This window comes from Schistocerca piceifrons, chromosome 1 (assembly GCF_021461385.2).
Source record: "Schistocerca piceifrons isolate TAMUIC-IGC-003096 chromosome 1, iqSchPice1.1, whole genome shotgun sequence".
NCBI lineage: Eukaryota > Metazoa > Arthropoda > Insecta > Orthoptera > Acrididae > Schistocerca > Schistocerca piceifrons.
The window spans coordinates 956,277,632-956,295,804 of record NC_060138.1 but is presented as its reverse complement, the minus strand read 5'-3'; the positions used below and the strand labels follow the sequence as shown (position 1 = coordinate 956,295,804).

The following is an 18,173-nucleotide window of genomic DNA, read 5'->3' as shown; positions in this document are numbered from 1 at the left end:
AATGTTTTGAATCTTGTTTTGCTTTTGATTTTGCTCCACTGCTATTGCCTTCACTACTATTGCTTGAGCTTGAGGCAGAAGAAGATAACTGTAGGTTTTGATTGGCCAGAATTTTAGTTGTATTTCTTCTCGTAGTCATCAGGAAGTTTCTTGCTTGCTGTTTTCTCTCATTTCTTTTTCTTCTTCTCATGCTTCGTTTACATCTGAATTAGTAACGGTGTGTAACATCGTCTTTGTTGTGTTCTGAATGAATTTTGCTTTTCTTTCTTCTTATCTTTGAATGCCTAGTTTCCATTTTGTCCAATTCATGTAATCCTCTCAAAAACTTTTTATTCTCTTATTTAGATAGATTTCAGCATCTCAGTATCGAAGACTTCAGCTTATTATCATCTGACTCCACTTTCACTGAGCTCTGTGAAAGAAAGTGCGTTCTTTTTCATCCTAAGTCCATCCTCCTTCATCCGCTGCAGTGACGAATTAGTATCAAAAGAAGAAGCTATGTTTACAGCAATTCATGACTGATTATATAGAGGACATTCTTTATCTGTGTTACTGTGTCCCCACATTTAATGTACTTTACATTACGCACTTGTATACCAAATGGTTATTTGTGAATTTCTGACTCACCATTACGGTAGTCTTGTCTTGGGTCACTGAAGTTTCGCCGCCATGCAGTTTTGTACTTTTGTTCATCGTCTTCTCTTTCACGTTCTTTTTTAGTTCCTGGATATGGTTGATACATAAAACTGACTCTAAGGTTTTCCTTGTTCTCCTTGCTCGACAGTGCCTTGTTAGTGTACAAATGCTCTTCATTTCCACATTGTGGTTAAAGCTCTTCCTGTAAGAATCAGCTTTCTGCCCTAGCGCCCATACTATCTTTCAATTTGTCTCGAGAACCAGGATGGAAAAACCTTTTACATATGTAACTGTTAAATCCTTTCCCCACATTCCATTTGTGTTTTACTACTAACACTGGTCACAACACACAGCAAAGATACACAAGATAAAAACTACTGCATATCATTCTCTTCATAGGGAAAGTGGTTAACGCTGGAACAACCGGTTTTCGATTATATCATTTTGTTTAAACGCCAGTTTAACCTCCTTTTACAACCGTTCAAAAAACTTGTTTCTGAAATATCTGATTTTCGGTATTTTATTCCCGTAACTTCCTGTAACAAACGGAGAAATGAAACAAAGTCTGAAAAATTAGGACTATCTCAGTTCAAGATGCATAGAATCAAAATATTATATTAAATAGGCAAATAAATGAGACTTGGCCCATACACTCTTCGCTGCTATTCTTTAAAAGTGATACGTGGTTGAATACTACAGTAAAACCACCAGTATTCGCGTAGTGTTTCTAAATTTTTGAATCTACCCTCAAATATCGTGTTATAATTAAGGATGCTACCACTATTTGGGCATTACAAATAGTCAATGCTGAAGGGTGAAAACTGAGATTGAAGAACTCTATTTTCCGTTCTAATTTGTCCATTTTCAAGAGCTTCGAGCAGGTAGAGGCATATTGTGTACACCCACGTAGCAAATCAGCTATTTTCTATTTTTAATGGTAAGCTATGAACGAACTGTTAAGCAAGTTTGTTGTGACGGTTCCCGGTTTTAATCATTTGCAGAAAATGGAGTATTGCGTTTCACTGATACCGCAGTTTGTAATATACTTCCAGATTAGGTACGGTGCCATTCCGTAATACAATTGCTGTCCGACGACGACTGTGAGACGGTAAAACACAGAGCAGGTGGGGCAAATCTTGCACACTGCGTTCACACATGTACCATTGTAACGGAACCTCCTCCTCTAGGATTACTTTTCCTCAACAGTCGTTGTCGATACCAGTATTTTTTTCGAATTTTGAACTGGTCAGTATTATCTCAGCTGCTTTTATGAAAACTTTCGTATAATTTTATACACAATATGTTATATTTCAAGCTAAAATTTATGAAAAGGAATTACTTTTTTTTCGATGTTACAATCGATAAGTACCAGCTCTGAATGTACAGTTGCAATTATTTTTTTCGGAAACATTTGAAATTACGAATTATTTCGCACACTTAAAATTTCTATTATTAATTGTGCAATCTAGTGTTGTTTATTCTGTTTACTGAAGGATTTATTTATGAATTAATAACCGGAATTAATAGAAATTCATTTGTCAAGACTGTTGTAAACCCTTTGGAATAAGGTAACTACCGCAGAGTGAAGCAGTAGCAAGCATGCCTCTCATGTGATTGGACGTATTTATGTATTATGAGAGAACAATGTAATTTCGGCTTTGTTAATGTGGGGAAACTACAGCCGTAATTTTTCCCGAGGGCATGCAGGTTTACTGTATGATTAGAGCTGCATCAAACCAGTCTCAGGACTGAAGACCACAACAACAATGTGAAAATTCAAAAGACTGTATGACGTACTGAAATGTGACAAAAACGGGGTGGTCCATTGATAGTGACCGGGCCAAATATCTCACGAAATAAACATCAAACGAAAAAACTACAAAGAACGAAACTCGTCTAGCTTGAAAGGGGAAACCAGATGGTGCTATAGTTGGCCCGCTAGATGGCGCTGCCATAGGTCAAACGGATATCAACTGCGTTTTTTTTTTTTATTAAATAGGAGCCCTCATTTTTATTACATACTCGTGTAGTACGTAAAGAAATATGAATGTTTTAGTTGGACCACTTTTCTCGCTTTGTGATAGATGGCGCTGTAATAGTCACAAACGTATAAGTACGTGGTATCACGTAACATTCCGCCAGTGCGGATGGTATTTTCTTCGTGATACATTACCCGTGTTAAAATGGACCGTTTACCAATTGCGGTAAAGGTCATACCGTGTAGATGTATGGCAATTGTGATCAAAATGCCCAACGGGCCTGTGCTATTTGTGCTGCTCGGTATCCTGGACGACATCATCCAAGTGTCCCGACCGTTCGCCGGATAGTTACGTTATTTCAGGAAACAGATGTTCAGCCACATGTGAAACGTCAACCACGACCTGCAACAAATGATGATGCCCATGTAGGTGTTTTAGCTGCTGTCGCGGCTAATCCGCAACATCAGTAGCAGACAAATTGCGCGACAATCGGGAATCTCAAAAACGTCGGTGTTGAGAATGCTACATCAACATCGATTGCACCCGTACCATATTTCTATGCCCCAGGAATCGCATGGCGACGACTTTGAACGTCGTGTGCAGTTCTGCCACTGGGCACAAGAGATATTACGGGACGATGACAGATTTTTTGCAGGCGTTCTATTTAGCGACGAAGCGTCATTCACCAACAGCGGTAACGTAACCGGCATAATATGCACTACTGGGCAATGGAAAATCCACGATGGCTGCGACAAGTGGAACATCAGCGACCTTGGCGTGTTAATGTATGGTGCGGCGTTATTGAGGAAGGATAATTGGCCCCCATTTTATAGATGGCAATCTAAATGGTGCAATATATGCAGATTTTCTACGTAATGTTCTACCGACGTTACTACAAGATGTTTTTCACTGTATGACAGAATGGCGATGTACTTCCAGCATGATAGATGTCCGGCACATAGCTCGCGTGCGGCTGAAGCGGTATTGAACAGCATATTTCATGACAGATGGATTGGTCATCGAAACACCATACCACGGCCCGCTCGTTCAGTGGGTCTGACGCCCCCGGATTTCTTTTTGTGGGGAAAGTTGAAGGATATTTGCTATCGTGATTCACCGACAACGACTGCCAACATGCGTCAGCGCATTGTCAATGCATGTGCGGACATTACGGAAGGCGAACTACTCGCTGTTGAGAGGAATGTCGTCACACGTATTGCCAAATGCATTTAGGTTGACGGGCATCATTTTGAGCATTTATTTAATTAATGTGGTGTTTACAGGTAATCACGCTGTAACAGCGTGCATTCTCAGAAATGATAAGTTCACAAAGGTACATGTATTACATTGGAACAACCGACATAAAATGTTCAAACGTACCTACGTTCTGTATTTTAATTTTAAAAAACCCACCTGTTACCAACTGTTCGTCTAAAATTGTGATCCATATGTTTGTGACTATTACAGCGTCTCCTACCACAAAGCAAAAAAAGTGGTCCAAATAAGACATCCATATTTCTTTACGTACTACACGAATATGTAATACAAAATGGGTGTTTCTATTTAAAGAAACGAAGTTTGACCTATGACAGCGCCATCTACCGGGCCAACCATAGCGCCATCTGGTTTCCCCCTTCAAGCTAGACAAGTTTCGTTCTTTGTAGTTTTTTCGTTTGTCGCTAATTTCGTGAGATATACGGCCCAGTCACGATCAATGGATCACCCTGTATATTAACGTAAGAACAAAAACACTGCAACAACAATCATCAAGTTTATTTCGATCAATTCAATCACGAGGACATAAAGTGGGACAATTTCAGCTTCAAGAATTTCGCTCCCCCCAAATTTATCATAAAAGACGTTGCTAATTGTGGACAAGAGCTGGAATTAGGAATTTAATAGGCCACATCACTGGGAAACAGATACATTACTGGCTCGTGACGCTGTTCCAATTTTTATGCCATGTGTTTATTGCTCCTTTCTGTCGGCATTGTTATTAAAATAGCATTAATCGCTTTTCCCATTTTCTATTATAAGGCAATATTTAAAAGCAATGGAAATATTATGAATAACCATTCCTATGTCTTAGGTTTAATTAAAAACCAATAATTGTAGTACTGCTCCTGTCACTAATTGATATTTCGATTATTTATTCAATTGATAGTAACAATAAAAAAAACATCTGTTATAACCCAGACCAAACAAATACTGAGAAATACCGGTTAATCAGAACTAAAATATCGATATCGAGTTTAACCGGTCGATTTTTCCCATCTCTAGCTGCTCACTCTACTCCATTACTCCAATTTCCATGCCACTCAGGTACAGAAATGGACACTTAGACTTCACAGCGATTCTCCGTACTCTGTTCGTTCTTAACTCACCAAGTACTAATACTGTACTCCGAGAACAGTACTTTACTTGAAACTAGCCTTACAGTCACCTCACACACACTGTCACCAGTAAATCGATCCCTAATACAATGCCATTACCTCAAGACTTAAAAATAACATAGGAGAAATGAGTGTTCGTAGTTTTTCATATTCGGTGGTTGTCGCAGTTTTGTTTCGACCACAAGATTATCAATCTTACCTTCTTAAGTGAATGCCTTTTTTTGCTGAACTGATATCAGCTTGTAACGATCTTTGACCTACATAAGCTGTCCGACAGCGTTTTTTCGCGCCTATAACTCCTACAGGCGGAACATACAATCTGTTATACAATTTATGTACCGTGGTCAAATCTTCTCCAAACTATTTTGCTGTTCTGAAATTGAAAAATGGACTACAACACAGTTCGGAATGTAAGCGAAATTTTTGCTTTAGTGAGTAGAAAGACATACTTACTGACGTTTCAGGTATGTACCGAGACAGTCAGATATCGTAATTTATATCTGCAGATTTATTCCATCAATGGGAGTCAAAATTGTGGAATCATGTCATCACAATAATTTCACACCAACTGCTACTCGCTCCGCTTCTTTCTCGTAAGCAAAAGTATTTGTCCTCCATTCGTCAGACAACTCTTGCATTTTTAACTTAGCGAACACAGCTCTTTGTGAATGATGCGCTTTCAGATTAGTTCCTACTGTCCTGGTGACACAAACTCCATTACGAGACAAACGTGACTGCTGTATCCTTTTCACAATATGTCTCCGATCACCACGCTGATCTCTCTTTGGCTTGGACTGTCTCTGTCGACCTTCTGGATTCATCTCAGATTTGTCGTATAACTTTTAAATTAATTTTCTTTGGCCATGGCTGATTAACATCTTAGCAGGAAAGTTTTATACAAACACAACATACACAGTTATAAATATAATTCACATAAATATTAATGCACTGGAAAATTACGTGTACTCTACTACATAAGGTCTCGTCCACGACGAAGTACGAGCGTTGGAACTTAAATAGTGGCACTTTTTATTCACAACCGATAAAAAAGAGTTACATGATTGCACCCGTTACTGTCCTTCAAAGTAGTCACCAGCGTTGTGTAGAATCCGTTGCCACCGATGTGCAAGGCGTAATATACCGTTAGCAGAGCCTGTTGATGGTGCGAATGGAGCGGTCTACTGCCTGTCGAATCTCTGGAACAGTTCTGAAGCGAATGCCACGAAGTGGTTCCTTCATGTTCGGAATCAAATCCAAGTCACAAAGACTCGATGATATTGTCGTCCAGGGAGTATGGTGTAAAGTCCGGGGAGTATGGTGGGTGGTACAGTCCGTTCCCGTCCCATCGACCGAACAGTGCAGCCACAGCTTGCGCTGTATGCGCCCGCGCATTGTCGCGTAAAACGATGGGACGGTTGCGCAGAAAGTGTTGCCGCTTCTTTTGCAAAGCTGGTCGCAGATGATGCTCCAAAAACGAACAGTAATACTGTGCACTGACGGTCTGCAGTGGAGGAACGTAATGCGTTCGGGTAACACCATCACAGTCATACACTAGAATGGCCATAACTTTCACCATACAGGGGCTCTGACGCACTTTCGCGGCGACCAATAATGACGCCATTTGTTCGATTGGCGTTTCAGTTTTGGCTCGTACGATGTGGACCATGTCCCATCCAGTGTTACGATACGGTGTATAAAAAAGCCTCTCCTTCTCGCTCATAGCGCTCCAGGTGTGTCTGAACTGCGTCGTAAACTAACCATTTCTGCATTTCCGTCAAGTCATACGGAACCCATTGTGATACAATTTTTCGCATGCCCAGGCGTTCCTTCAGGAACACCTGTTTCGTTTGAGATAAATCTTACTTCGTTTGGATTTTACGTGAAAAAAAAACATTTTCTCTGTTCCTGTTTCGTTTGAAATAAATCTTACTTCGTTTGGATTTTACGTGAAAAAAAAAAAACATTATCTCGAACGTTCCTGAAGTGCGCCGGTTGCATACTATAGACGTGTGCGATTCGGTTCTAACCTTGCACGAAGATAGATAAATGGATAAAGTAAAAATAATTTTTTATCCAGTAACCTTTATCCATTGTCGAGATACGACGATTTAAATTCTAGCTAAATATAAAACGTGAAATTCGTTCTTACGTGAACTGAATGCACGGAAACGGTTTAGAGGGAATCAAATAAATAAATGATGCATTCTTTAGATTAAATTGAACTCGCTTTCAAAAATTCACTTTTATTCAGATTTTAAGCCCAACAGACATGTTTACGAGTTTTTTATGCGAGCACCGTTTTTATTTTTCTAACTTGTGCGAATCGGTCCAAATCTTGAAAGAAGGTAGACAAATACATGCAATTAATGGTCGTTCTTTTGTTTTGTGAAAGCTTTATACGTTGCCATGATATAGTGGTCTACAGCTGCACATAAGATGCATGTAGAATCCGGTTTTACACGAAGCGCATGTACTGAGATAGTTTACAGTGATATAGGTGATAAAAATATACTTACGGTAATTATAAGAAACGTTGGCAAAAGTATTTCACCTTTCGGGTTTTACGTAAGAAAAATCACTTTTTTACACTTGAATTTCGTAGAGATGTACTGCCTTTTAACAGCTGTATTTAGAAATAATCGATGAAAGTGGTTATTAAAGTTGATTATCGTTTATTGTTTATGCGTGAAAGATTTTATTCACTATTGGCTTAAAATTTTCGAAAAATCTTTGGGCGTGCAAAACAACACATGTACAAAAGCAAAATTATTCCCAGCCCTATACAGAATGATACAGCCTTTGATCGAGAATTTGAAGCTTTATTCATTGCTACACAGAAAGTTAAACTAACACGAAAATCGCTATAAAAATAAATCTCAGCAAAAATGTCACCTAATGTCTAACCAGTAGAAAGTGTTTAACTGCCCTTTCTTGAAAAACTTGCATGCTGTAAAGTAAAAAATTGATTTTCCGGCAGAACGACCTTTATTTCGTCAATTTTCGTATCGGATTGAAAAGTTGATAGCATGTTGTCGTGCGTACATAGTTTCGCAGTTCTTCTGCGTACTTCAGCTATTCATAATGAAAACTAAGAAACCGTAGCTAACAAAGGTCTATTATTATTTAATTAAGTATTAATTTATTATTTAATTCGGAATGGTTGTTCCAACATTTAGTGCCAAAATTATTCACGTGAGTTTTTCTAGCTGCGGTCTCTTCGTTCTCAGTTTTTACTATTGCATACTTTAATAAATAATGATTAGAATTTCAAGATAAGCGATAAAAAAACATGATTTTCAGTAGTTTCTTATTTGTGGCGCGAATCGTTCAGCGTTCTTGTAGTGCATGCTACATTAAACACCCATATTTTTCCTTATTTGTTTTCAGACGCGTTTAATTTACAACATACTTCCGAAAAATTTCAAATACTTCGATAGGAAACGTTCGCTCAGCTGATAGCGAAGAAATTTTAGCCGGCCGCTGCAGGCGAGCGGTTCTAGGCGCTTTAGTCCGGAACCGCGCTGCTGCTACGGTCGCAGGTTCGAATCCTGCCTCGGGCATGGATGTGTGTTATGTCCTTAGGTTGGTTAGGTTTAAGTAGTTCTAAGTCTAGGGGACTGATGACCTCAGATTTTAAGTCCTATAGTGCTTGGAGCCATTTGAACCATCTGAAAAAGTTTTAACCGCAGATCAGTAGGTTTCCTCGTAAGTTGGGAATATTTTGGTTTAAAGTCAACAGTCTCAATCCTCAACTACTTAAATAGTCAAATGTCTTGTCAATTAGTCAAATTAATTAAACCGTCAGTTGATTCTTATTGCATCGTCTCGTCACTCGAAGTCGAAGAGTCAGCGGATTGTTGCTCGCGCATCGTGATTCATTATTAATATACGAGTGCATTCACAATTTATAATGCCCCACTGTAATAATTGTAGCAATATTTATGTTATTATTGACGCTGTAAATATTGGGTTTTGTTATTTGGGATCCATTTTAGAAATCGAGGTAAAATCAGAGTCAGAAATCAATAAAAGAATTAGTAGCGGACGGAGGGTCATTGGGATGCTTAACTCAGTCTTATGGAGCAGGAATGTAATGAGCAGAACTAAAAAATTAATATACAAATCCATATTAGAAAGTGTAGTTCTGTATGGAACGGAGACCTGGACAATTAACATGAAGCACATTAAAAAATTACAAGCTCTACAGATGGACTTCTGGAGAAGATCGGCAAGAATCTCCAGGAAAGAAAAGGCAAGGAACACCGAAATAATAAGGAGAATGGAAATAAAAGAAAGAATATGTTTGCTGATGATCAAGTAGTCGTAACACAAGATGGGGAGGATGCTAACTATATGTGCAATCAACTAGCAGTAGCATGCAAAACTTGGGGTTTGAAGATTAATTACCAAAAAACAGAATACATGACTAATGATTCAGATGAGCTGTATATTGAAGGAAAGAAAATCAAAAAGATAAACACTTTTTGTTATTTGGGATCCATTTTAGAAATCGAGGTAAAATCAGAATCAGAAATCAATAAAAGAATTAGTAGCGGACGGAGGGTCATTGGGATGCTTAACTCAGTCTTATAGAGCAGGAATGTGATGAGCAGAACTAAAAAATTAATATACAAATCCATATTAGAAAGTGTAGTTCTGTATGGAACGGAGACCTGGACAATTAACATGAAGCACATTAAAAAATTACAAGCTCTAGAGATGGACTTCTAGAGAAGATCGGCAAGAATATCCAGGAAAGAAAAGGTAAGGAACACCGAAATAATAAGGAGAAAGGAAATAAAAGAAAGAATATATGACGTTATGGATAGGAAGAAATTAAAGTGGTATGGGCATGTACGACGAATGGAGAAAACCAGAATACCAAAATTGATACTGGAGTGGGAACCGGAGAGGAGAAGAAGAAGAGAACGACCAATGACCACCTGGCTCCAAAATGTACAGCACACAATGAGGGGAATGGGCGCAGAGGAAGAGGACACACAAGATCGAAACATCTGGAGGAATATTTTGAAAATATAGTTTAAGAACCTTTATTGTATGTATTGTAATTTCCAAGTAAATTATTATGTTGGAGTGAAGCCTCTGTACTGAGGAAAGCTCAAAATAATAAAAAAATGTTGGGTTTCACTGCCACCTTTTTCATGTGTATAGCAACTGATATATGGTAGACAGACTGATAATAATCTGCATTTGCTTATGTGAATAATTAGATGTTCTCAGTCTTCCAGCGTGCGCCTTATGTAAATTATTGGTGCTAAATATAATTGTGGAATCTTGATTAGGTTTTCTCGCTCACCACTCCCTATATCCCCGTATTCTGCGCCGTTTGATTTGTTCTCTAGCGTTTCCACATCACAATCACATCAACACTGGCAGGTTTAGAAAGGCAGAAATGGCCCTGATGGATATGTTACTCAGGTGCTACCTAGTGGTTAGTCCACGCTCAAACTGATTGACCTCTCCTGACCGACTCATTTAGCTTTTACTATTTCCCTACCGAGAACAAAATACTCCCAGCCTCTTTTTAAGCATGCGAGTCCGCCCTTGGTGATCTCTTTTGGTTAGTTTCGCGTTATATGGCGATATCGGGATATTTTCATCAGATAAATGTATTAATCATCATTACATTTTGGCTTGTGAAACATAATGTAGCAGATCATTACCTGGTTGGTCAGATGATGGCGTGGGTTACTTTATAACTACTTTTAAGAACTACAATATTCTACAGTCTTATGATTCTGTTAAATTAAGCGTTTAGCCATCCCGACGCTATCTGACAAAACAGTTCTCTGTGAACACGAGGAGATTAAAAAAAATTTCTAACTTTCGATGTAGCTGCTTCACATGAAACATCCTCTTTTATACAATCATTCTACATTTTCGTTTGCATCGTGAATTTCTGTATGTAATACGGACGTATCGTAAGTCTATCTATTCAACATAAACCATTTATACACACTATTGTCATAAACTTCGCAGAGTATTTAATATTTCGTTCTGTATCGTATTTAAGTTTGCTGTTACGCTGTGCACTGTATTAACTACTCATGGCTATTTTTCTTACGTTTCCGTATACAGTCTCATGCGCATATGAACAAAATGTTTGACAGTTAAATAATAAATAAAATAAAATAAAAGATAAAAAATAACAAATTAACAAAGGTGTAAAAATGAAAAATTGAAATTCGAAAAGTAATAAAAAACTAAAAATATCCGGTAGACATGTGACCTACATGTTGTGGTGAGGCTTGTGTGGTCGTAGGACGCAGCAGGCTACAGCCATACCGCCCCTAACTATAGAGGAGCCAGTGTACAGATGCCGAACTCAGACAACATGATTCGAAAGAAAATTTAAAAAAAAAAACCTATACTGGAACAGTCGTCACCCAAATCATCAAAAAGCTGCATCAGTTGCCAAGCTATGGCGGTCTGATATCAGAATTATGGTGGGGTAAAATTTGAGAACCAGAATGAAAAATTCTCGTAATATGGCACAAAAAAGGCGAGTATGTCCTGGGCAGAGTTAGGGATTTAAGACAGAGGAACTAAATTTCGTCCTGTTTGATAGCTTTAAAGACGTTTAAATCAGAACATCTTGACATATTCGCGCTCCTTTACGAGTTAACCCTATTTCCCAAGCACATTGAGCTCTCTTAGGTGGCAGAGTGTTGGAAAACCTTCATTTGCAATTTATACGTTAAAGTATCTGATACTGTTGCAACAAAATCCAGATGATTCGCCAGTCGTAGCAAACAATATAGAATATCACACGGATGAAGAGCACAGCGTAATATCTGGAGGGATATCATTTCTTGGGGTGGATTTGTTCGTGGAATAGGGGGAGGGGCTCTTTGTTTTTTACCTTTAACGAAGAAATTTGGTGAAATGGTTTTACGTTGTTCAGATAAATTTTCTTAGTGCTTTAGATACTATGTACAACGCTCCTAAACATACGCCTTTCGCAACTGATTGGTACTGCCACTTGGGATCTTTTAACATAAGAAATTGTATTGAAATTGTTTTAGACTTATACACTACTTAAACTAACTTATGCTAAGAACAAAACACATCCATGCCCGATGGAGGACGCGAACCTCCGGCGGAAGGGGCCGCGCAGTCCACGACATTACGCCTCAAACCGCGCGGCCACTCCGCGCAGCAACTTCGAGATATATCGCACGCTTAGGGCACGCTCAGAAATTTCGTAATATTTTATTTAAAAAACAACATACAATCATGAATTTTTTGAATAGCATTAGCATTTAGTTAATACTATTGGACCAAAGCGTAATTTACAATTTATTTTATATTTTTATATTACTGTAAACGTAAACGACCAAGCACTGTCCCAAATTGTCCGTGGTAAGATTGTGTCTTCGATCACTCGATACATTTTTATAAGCAGGAAAGGACCGTTCTACATTAACTGAGGTAACTGTGCAGTATGTGAATTTGGGTGATATGTTGACACTTATTGTTTGGGTAAAAGTTCATACATCTCATTAATAAAACTATCAACTTGGCACAAGGGTTCCAATCCCGGGTTATTGTTTAAAATATTTTCAAACTGTTCTTTAAATTTTCTTGGGAATAACCCCGGCAGTGAGGAGTTTACTAGAATAATTTTATTCGTTAACTGAATAGTTTTATTCAACGCCAAACCTTGAGTTTCAAGCCTTACTTGGAAATGTATGGGGAAAATGAGTGCTAATCACAGCAACGTCTTTTTTAATACCGGAATCATTAAAAGCTTCCTTGCACTGGCAAACTGCCAAAACCTCTGCAGTATCGAAATCGTTTAATACCCTTCTAATGGCCTCGAAATGTTCATTGTAAAACAACACAGCCTCGACCCTGGTACTCCAGCGAGTTACCACTGGTTCTGGAGGTAAAGGCACGTTTGGTAGTTTTTCTTTGCAGGACTTGACGTGAGAAGAAACCTTTAGAAACACTTTCTTTGTGAGTCAGTTTATTTGAATTCACAAACGTGGAACGTACTTCTTCGGCAACGCGGTGTACTCCACGAGCAAAGCACGTCACATTAATCAAATTGTGAGAAAATACTAGGAGTGCTTTTCCTACTTTGATCATAAACAGAAACACCCTTTCATCTGCAGAAGATTATGGACATATTTTTCTAATACCCTCATTCACAAATCTGGCAAGGTAGAGTTATTTACTTTTTCAAGTTCTTTGCAGGCCGCTAAATAGGAAGAACACGGCTCTTCTTTTAAAGCACCAACAATTAAATTTGCAATGTAATGGCCACAAGTGTCTGTAGTTTCGTCAACTGAAATCCAGATAGTGCTGATCCTAATTTAATTGCGTATTTCTTCCAGAACATTTACGTAAATTGTCGGAATCCAATTTTTACGCAATGCTGATTCATCGGGTATATTTTGATGTAACCAATATTTGCGCAGGAAGCCTTTGAGTACAGGGTTTGTAAGTTTGTGAAGAGGAATATTGATTTCAGTGAATACTTCACATAGAGCCATGTTAAACCGACTTTTTTGGTTACCCTTGGACAAATCCCTGCTAGTGCAACTCGCTGCTGTCAGTAGTTATTGTCGTGCTCCTTTCTTCAGCATTCCTTGCGATATGAAGACTTGTCTTGGCATGCTGGTCTATTTGAAACTTTTTTTTGCAGCAAACGTTTTTCTCGCTAACTCAAAAAAATAAAACAACTCCGTCAAATGTAAATATCCCAGGATGGTCAGCTACACACGAAACGACGTTTCTTTTTCGGGCGGCATGGCACACAACACTTTACACTACAGGTCGTAAACACGTTTAACTGTGTGCAAGTAAACAGAAAGCTAAACGGAAACAATGGACGTGCCACTAAATGCTTGAGTAGTTTAATTTAATTGTTGCCGACGCTACTGTATGACCGCGGAGGGGATTAACCGAGGGCGCTGGTGCAGGAGCACTGACTCTGTCTGCCTGTTCCTGTTCCTCTTCTGTAATGATTTCTCTAGGTAGTGGCCTCTCCGTTAGCGATTGCACACAGTTCTAGGTCGCGGTCAATCTGCGAGACATTAAAGCTGGATCGAGCTAGAGACCCCCGTCTAAATTTTTAAAATATTGTAAACATAGAGTGAAAGTATGCATCGTCACTAGCGTTTAGTCAAATTCACAATAACTGATGGAAAGGAGCCAAATATGCAAAAGCATATGATTATTTTTTCTTTGTAATACTGATACGAAGATATGAGCTATCTTATACACCTGTTTGGTTTACAACATGTAGTTATCATTCATCCTCTCGGTTCTAGGTTCTTCCCTTTACGCCATCTCCTTTTGTTATGTGCTGTCGGTCTTACTTCTGAGACAGACACTATCAGGGCGATGTAAAACGTAACAGTACGATTCTAACATTGTTTATTTACTCACTCGATTTATACAACCAGGGCTAGGGGTTTCCGTGATTTTCCAAATATATCCTCCAAACTGTACGTAATATTTAAATGGTTGACGCTCTGCACGTACTGTAACAGTCATTACTTCCTTATTCGATAAATTGCTTACCTTGAACCTGAGAGTTTTCTTTAAAGTACTTCTTCATCTTCCAGTACCGTATCTCTCGCATCTCGAAGTTTTCTTTCTAGTTCATGTGAATTTACGATAAAACATTTTTCTCGATGCTGTCATCGTAACAGGCGACAGAAAGGCCACTAACTTTAACCAGAACAGGAGACTGAAGATTGGCAAGTGATATTCGTTGGTTGATTGCCTGTATCATAAATGACCCTTAAGATGATAGGTTTAAGCATGCCTGTACCTAAACCTGTCATCTTAAGGGTCTTGGAATTTTAGCCCCAGCATGGACTACTGAGGGGCAAATACGAGTCTATTCCGATCTCTGGTACAATTCGATCCGAAATTACATTGGTAGCTGCCCTCTCTTGTCGTACGCTCAAAAGCTATCTGAAACAATGCTACTGTGAAATACTTTCACCTCGCGTCTTGGTTCCTGGAGCGCCGCCTATGGAACCCGATCCCAGAGATATATTCACGTGGATTTAACTTCACATACGCATTTAAAGATAAACTAAACGACAAGGAGGTGGGCGACGAGGGTGGGCGGGGAGAGGGAAGATGGTGAGGGGAGGGGAGAATTTACTGAATTCCCGTAAAATGAGTATATTTATTCCTGGCCCTGTACAACAAATAATGTGCGAAACCTTGTGGTATGACACACACCAGCATTCACACAAGGTATTTGTTAACAGAAACATGGATTATTGCTCGACATAAACAACTCCCACCTTTCGATAGTCTTTATCCATCTCTGACAACGCTTGCGAGTATGAATGATCAACCTGGGTGAACTAAATAATATCAGGAAACGTTCGCTAACTTTATCTTACAGGTTGCCGGGTCGAATCCGTTTGCTACCTGCGGAAGTGTGTCTGCCCCAGAACGACGCTCTTACACTGCCCGACACCTTCAAAATTAACGAGCAAAAAGACATGCCCGTGTCCTTGGTGCCAGAGATCGTGCCGGAAAACACTACTTGAATCTACACTTTGATGATTTTGTGCCCAGGTAAATAGAAATGACCATATGGAGCTACTAGCGGAGACACCCTCTCTGGAGTTGTTCGATCACTTCGATGGCTTGCGCTTTGATGAAGATGAGGTAAAATTAGTGAGACATCACTAACACAGATTCCTTGAGCAAACAAATATGTTTCACCTCGCAGGTAATCGAACGCAGGACTCCGATATCTGAAAGGAGCGAGACATTCTTTTGGTCTTCTTTCTTTCCATCTGTTTCTTCGTCGTTTCTCGTCAGTGGTCCTATGTTTATGTATCACGAAATCTTCCACGTTCTATAGAGGAAAACTTCATTTTTTTTTTTTTAACTACCGAAGGTGGTCTTTCGCTGACCAAATGCTCTGAGGTACCGTGCCGACAACCTATAAGTCAGGCAATTAATAATGAAACAGAGTGATCGGGAAACGCAATACCGGCAACAGAATACAATGTTTCCGCGAATCGTATCGTTTGTATCATAGACTAGGAATTACCGTGTGTACTTCGATATATCCCTCTACTCTCCCTTTCCAGCGACCGCATAAAGAACTGCCGTTGGGAATTCAGCACGCTAACCCCATTCTGTTGCCTGGCCGGTAGAAGTGCTCTCTGCGACGCCCGTTGTTAATGGTGCATAGCACTGACCGAGAGCAACAAAGCTCTCCAAATGAGAACAATGGCAGCGTTGCGCCGTTGTTTTGAATGTGAATAGTGGGATTTGGGCCGTAAGCGGCAGTGCTGCAACAACAAAGAACTCATTGAATTGATGTCAGCATCAGGTAAACCGTAAGCCTACGCCTGGTAGGGTTTATGTGATGTTTCTCGTTGTCGAACATAATGGGGAAGTTTCTTATCACCCACTCCATCTCAAAAAAGCTACAGCGGAACCGTTACAGGGAAATTAGCATCTTTGTCGAGTATACTCATGAAGTTTCATGCGTCAGTGTTAAACACATAGCAGTTCTTCTGCTACCACGAAAAAGTTTTCTTCGCACTTGGAGTACACAGATCATGGTGAATATTAGTATATCAACTAGTCAGTGAGAGAAAAACTGGTTTATATCCAGCAAAATCTAGTGTGTTTTGAAAAGCAGTTAAGAGAAATCTTTAATCCAGTTTTTCCACATTCGTTAAATGACCTACAATTTTCTGTTAGAAAGGTTTCATCTAGGCGTGTACTGATTAAGCAAATATCTTGACTTCGAAAGTTTGTAATTCAATACTGCACTACATTTTCGATGGCCTACTGACGAGGCAGAACGTATTCTGGAGGCTCACCCTCAACCATGCAAGTAAATTCTGCCGTCTCTCATAGACGTGTCACAGCGCCGTTACACTTCATAATATAAACAAGTAGTTCAGCAAATTACGTTACTGGTAATCTCAGATTGCGTCTGTTAGGAGGCGCAGTCTGCTATAAGCTTCATGAAATAAAAAGTGCTGTTCATTCGCCAATACCCAAACAAAAATACTATCCTCCACAATGGCATGAGTATCGATGACTAGGATCTATCTTGGAGCTCTACTTCTCGCATCACAAAATTTTTTCGTCTGAAGAAATTCCAGAAGAAATTTTATGAAAATATGTCTTCATTCCAGCGATAGTAAAATGAAATTATAGTTCTGACAGATAGTTAAGATGCCATCCAAACAGAAAACGGACTAGGTTGTCTTACAGGTTTTGTCAGAATGGGTTCAGAAATGAATAATGGAAAGGGTTAGAACGACCACGATGGAGAAATAAGTAAGAGATTGATGGGTTGGAACGAAATTTATAGAAGCTAGGGTGAGTCTGCCAACAGTCTCTATGTACTTGAAACCAATACAGTGGGTACGAAATTGCTGTACTTGGGTTGTGAAGAAGTACGATGCAGTATGTCTTCGGAGATGCATACATATCTCGCGGACAACGTATTGTAATAAACGCAGTTACTGCATAAACACAGGCACTTCAACGTTAATTATCGTTGCTCACTCTACTTTTCGCAGACGCGATGGACAAGAAAGAAAGTCGTACAAATACGAGGAAATCCTTGGCACGAGAATAAGCAGTGGCGTTTATTTCAGCGCAGCCGTTTCCCCGTCTGCCTGGCAGACAGCGCTGGCGTGCAGGAACGGCACTATCTGCGCTATCACTTCTCTTTGGCGACAGTCTCGCGGGAGTTCTCCACCATAATCCTTATTTATACGTGTGATCTTATGAAACCCAGTGGGACCCTAACTTTAAATTATAGCCCATTTATAATCTCTCTGCCTTATATCTGAGTTTCTCGCTCTGAGAGGGTGCTTTACTCAAGTCGTCCGAGCCCTCGTCGTCGTCGTCGTCGTCGTCGTCGTGCATGACACAAAGGATGAGAGGTTTTTGCATAAACATTTAGACTGTTCTTCAAGAAATAGTTACGAGAAGATAAGGATGACTTTGTCCTCGAGGTAAAAATGCAAAACTGTTTGCATAAATTTACAGTAAAGTACTGCATCATCACTCGTCTACCGGATACAACATACAAACTTCGCAAGAAAGTCCTTCCAGTTCTATTGTAGTTTTACAACCTAATAGTACCAAGAAAATCGTACTAACTTTCATTGAAGAATATTATTTTCAT

At 39.3% G+C, this 18,173-nt stretch overlaps 1 pseudogene; it reads right to left on the bottom strand.

Annotated features, from left to right (window-relative positions):
- Window positions 1-386: 386 nt before the first annotated feature.
- On the bottom strand, window positions 387-17,911 carry LOC124776798 (annotated as a pseudogene).
- Window positions 17,912-18,173: the final 262 nt, after the last annotated feature.